This window comes from Mesoplodon bidens (genome assembly GCF_964165515.1).
Source record: "Mesoplodon bidens genome assembly, contig: HAP1_SCAFFOLD_152, whole genome shotgun sequence".
Lineage (NCBI taxonomy): Eukaryota > Metazoa > Chordata > Mammalia > Artiodactyla > Ziphiidae > Mesoplodon > Mesoplodon bidens.
The window spans coordinates 515,353-520,442 of NW_027672569.1; positions in this window are offsets into that span (position 1 = coordinate 515,353).

The following is a 5,090-nucleotide window of genomic DNA, read 5'->3' on the forward strand; positions in this document are numbered from 1 at the left end:
TTCGCCGCGGGAACCGTACTCCGCCCCACCCCCTTCCCATCTGGGCTGCTCAGAGGTGGCGACGGCTCCTGGGACGCAGCCCGTGGCGCGGGGGCCAGGGCTGGGTGCATGCTTGGGGCTTTCCTTTCCTCTCCTCTGGGCTGCGAGTGGCACTTCCTCACGTTTCTGCGGCCTGTCCCTGTCTCCCGACCGAGTGTCGTCTTGGTGCCCGCAAGCAGGTCTGACTCTCCGATGCCACCTGCCGCTCAGGTCCGCAGAAACCGCAGCCCCGGTCGCAGACACCCCAAGGCGGCTAGGGTAATCCAGTGTTTCCCGGTAAGCGCTCCCTCCCCGCCCCGTCCTCAGCAAGATTCCCAGAAGCTGACATTCCAGAGGCTTCTTCGCAAGTGCTCTCCCTCCTTTCCAGATAGCCGAGGAGACAGAGCCGGTGGGTGAAACCCAGGAAAGCCGTGGACTTGCCAAATTCTGTGACTGGGGTCATTTGCCCCATTAATTTCACCAGCCTTTAAGTGACGCACTAACGGTGGACTGTGGTCCTTCCTCCTCCTCTCCCCCAGCCTCCCCCTAGTCACCAGCTTTCCTGCTCTTCAATTATTGAGGAGCAGCAGTTGGAAGTTCTCTGGTTGAAGGGTGTGGGTGGAGGTGAGGGCTCCTTATCAGGCCTCTGCGCAGGAGCTGTGCCCAGGGGATGGTACACCAGCTCCCACCCAGAAACATGTCTTTCCCTCTACCCCTTGCCCTCTCTCAGTCCTCCATGTCCAGCTTGTCTTCAGTCAAAGTTTTTTTTTCTTCCCAAGTATTTATTGTTTTAATTTTTATTTTATTTTTATTTTTTTATTAGTTTCTGCTTTATAACAAAGTGAATCAGTCATACATATACATCTGTTCCCACATCCCTTCCCTCATGCATCTCCCTCCCTCCCACCCTCCCCATCCCACCCCTCCAGGCGGTCACAAAGCACCAAGCTGATCTCCCTGTGCTCTGCGGCTGCTTCCCACTATCTATCTACCTTACGTTTGGTAGTGTATATATGTCCATGCCTCTCTTTCGCTTTGTCACAGCTTACCCTTCCCCCTCCCCATATCCTCAAGTCCATTCTCAAGTAGGTCTGTGACTTTATTCCTGTTTTACCCCTAGGTTCTTCATGACATTTTTTTTAAATTCCATATATATGTGTTAGCATACGGTATTTGTCTTTCTCTTTCTGACTTACTTCACTCTGTATGACAGACTCTAGGTCTATCCACCTCATTACAAATAGCTCAGTTTCGTTTCTTTTTATGGCTGAGTAATATTCCATTGTATATATGTGCCACATCTTCTTTATCCATTCATCCGATGATGGACACTTAGGTTGTTTCCATCTCCGGGCTATTGTGAATAGAGCTGCAATGAACATTTTGGTACATGCCTCTTTTTGAAGTATGGTTTTCTCAGGGTATATGCCTAGTAGTGGGATTGCTGGGTCATATGGTAGTTCTATGTTTAGTCTTTTAAGGAACCTCCATACTGTTCTCCATAGTGGCTGTACCAATTCACATTCCCACCAGCAGTGCAAGAGTGTTCCCTTTTCTCCACACCCTCTCCAGCATTTATTGTTTCTAGATTTCTTGATGATGGCCATTCTGACTGGTGTGAGATGATATCTCATTGTAGTTTTGATTTGCATTTCTCTAATGATTAATGATGTTGAGCATTCTTTCATGTGTTTGTTGGCAGTCTGTATATCTTCTTTGGAGAAATGCCTATTTAAGTCTTCTGCCCATTTTTGGATTGGGTTGTTTGTTTTTTTGGCTCTTGAGCTGCATGAGCTGTTTTTAAATTTTGGAGATTAATCCTTTGTCAGTTGCTTCATTTGCAAATATTTTCTCCCATTCTGAGGGTTGTCTTTTGGTCTTGTTTATGGTGTCCTTTGCTGTGCAAAAGCTTTGAAGTTTCATTAGGTCCCATTTGTTTATCTTTGTTTTTATTTCCATTTCTCTAGGAGGTGGGTCCAAAAGGATCTTGCTGGGATTTATGTCCTAGAGTGTTCTGCCTATGTTTTCCTCTAAGACTTTGATAGTTTCTGGCCTTACATTTAGGTCTTTAATCCATTTTGAGCTTATTTTTGTGTATGGTGTTAGGGAATGATCTAATCTCATACTTTTACAGGTCCCTGTCCAGTTTTCCCAGCACCACTTATTGAAGAGGCTGTCCTTTCTCCACGGTACATTCCTGCCTCCTTGATCAAAGATAAGTTGACCATATGTGCGTGGGTTTATCTCTGGGCTTTCTATCCTGTTCCATTGATCTATCTTTCTGTTTTTGTGCCCGTAAAACACTGTCTTGATTACTGTAGCTTTCTAGTGTAGTCTGAAGTCAGGGAGCCTGATTCCTCCAGCTCCGTTTTTCATTCTCAAGATTGCTTTGGCTATTCGGAGTCTTTTGTTTTTCCAAACAAAGTTTGAAATGTTTTGTTCCAGTTCTGTGAAAAATGCCAGTGGTAGTTTGATAGGGATTGCATTGAACCTGTAGATTGCTTTGGGTAGTAGAGTCATTTTCACAATATCGATTCTTCCAATCCAGGAGCATGGTATATCTCTCCATCTATTTGTATCATCTTTCATTTCTTTCATCAGTGTCTTATAATTTTCTGCATACAGGTCTTTTGTCTCCTTAGGTAGGTTTATTCCTAGGTATTTTATTCTTTTTTTTGCAATGGTAAATGGGAGTGTTTTCTTGATTTCACTTTCAGATTCTTCATCATTAGTGTACAGGAATGCCAGAGATTTGTGTGCATTAATTTTGTATCCTTCTACTTTACCAAATTCAATGATTAGCTCTAGTAGTTTTCTGGTAGCATCTTTAGGATTCTCTATGTATAGTATCATGTCATCTGCAAACAGTGACAGCTTTACTTCTTCTTTCCCAATTTGGATTCCTTTTCTTCTCTGATTGCTGTTGGTAAAACTTCCAAAACTAAGTTGATTAAGTGTGGTGAGAGTGGGCCACCTTGTCTTGTTCCTGACCTTAGTGGAAATGGTCTCAGCTTTTCACCATTGAGGACAATGTTGGCTGTGGGTTTGTCATATATGGCCTTTATTATCTTGCGGAAAGTTCCCTGTATGCCTACTTTCCGCAGGGTTTTATCATAAATGTGTGTTGAATTTTGTCGGAAGCTTTCTCTGCATCTGTTGAGATGATCATATGGTTTTTCTCCTTCAATTTGTTAATATGGTGTATCACATTGATTGATTTGCGTATATTGAAGAATCCTTGCATTCCTGGAATAAACCCCACTTGATCATGGTGTTTGATCCTTTTAATGTGCTGTTGGATTCTGTTTGCTAGTATTTTGTTGAGGATTTTTACATCTATGTCATCAGTGACATTGGCCTGTAGTTTTCTTTCTTTGTGACATCCTTGCCTGGTTTTGGTATCAAGGTGATGGTGGCCTCGTAGAATGAGTTTGGGAGTGCTCCTCCCTCTGCTATATTTTGGAAGAATTTGAGAAGGATAGGTGTTAGCTCTTCTCTAAATGTCTGATAGAATTCGCCTGTGAAGCCATCTGGTCCTGGGCTTCTTCTGTTTGTTGGAAGATTTTTAATCACAGTTTCCATTTCAGTGCTTGTGATTGGTCTATTCATATTTTCTATTCCTTCCTGATTCAGTCTTGGCAGGTTGTGCATTTCTAAGAATTTGTCCATTTCTTCCAGGTTGTCCATTTTATTGGCATAGAGTTTCTTGTAGTAATCTCTCATGATCTTCTATATTTCTGCAGTGTGAGTTGTTATTGAGTCAAAGTATTAAAAGCGTGCTGGAGAAAGTCGGACAGAAACTTTCACAAATAAGCCAACTGCGCAATTAATAGCTCTCCTTCCCTTGTGAACAGTTTTATTCATTTTTAAGAATCATGCAGCAGTCCATAAATATTGCATCCTTGACGTCCCCACTGTCGTGTGCCCATGAGTGTACTCCAGGGAGTGAGGGATACACAGCTGGCACAACAGTACACACATACTTACACACAGTAGGTGTGCAGATCCTAAAGCAAAGTGAGCAAGCAGCATGCCAAGGTCAGGTGAACAGGACACAAACTCTCCCCAGGTGAGATGGCTTAACGTGTGTGGATCCGTGCCCAGGAGATGCCCCAGCGTGGGCATGACCTCTGGTGGGATGGGACTGGGGAGGAGAAGGAAAAAGGGCTCTGTGAGAAGGCTGGGATCACCAAACCACCCGGAAGTGAGCTCATAGGTGAGCTCCGACCTGAGTGTGGCAGGAAGGAGCCCCAGGCCTCTGGTTAGTCTGTGTCCTTGTGTGAGAAACCAGGCCCCGTCATATTCTCTGTGGGTCAACTGCTAACAACATGACCATCTCCAGGTGATGACTGGGGCGGCTGTCCTGTTCCCCGACCAGGCTCTGTGCCCTGTTCCCTGATCCCAGCCCTTTTGGATGGGATATTTCTGCTCGCCAAAGAGCTAAATGAGGGCAAAGAGGTGAGGGGATGGGGGAGAGAGCAGGAACTGTCTGAGAAACAGGAGTGAAGGGCCACTTCTCACCCGGGTATGTCTTGGTTATGGAACCAAGGCCTTGAGGAATCTCTCTGAGCCTCTTCCTGGGAGAAGACAGACGCTCCAGAAAGGGTGAAGACAATGACTTCCTCTTAGGGTTCCTGGCCACTGTGGCAACTGTTTACCTGCATCTTCTTCATCTCAGGTAACACCACACTCTGAATACTACCTGCCGGGAGAGGAGGTGGATCTGTATACCACCACCCCAGGCTAAGGGAGCACCCCCTTCCCTAGTGCTTCTGGGACTCAGACTTCAAGGAGATCAGGAAGTGTGGTTGTTGCTGGAATCATCAATATGAAAGGGGCTGTAAGAATGTTTCAGGAAAGGAAGGACATTAAATGGAGCCTGAAACAGTAGAGCCCACTGCAGGATTTCAGAGCGGGTGGACACGGGAACTCAAGGCAGAAGCTGAGATTCAGGCTTGGCTCATGTAGTGTCTGTCAAGACCACAGGCCTCCCCCTGCCCACACCCAGGGCAGGATGTGAACCACAACCACCAGGCAGGGAGGGTCACCAGGCACCTGGTGGCGCAAAGCAG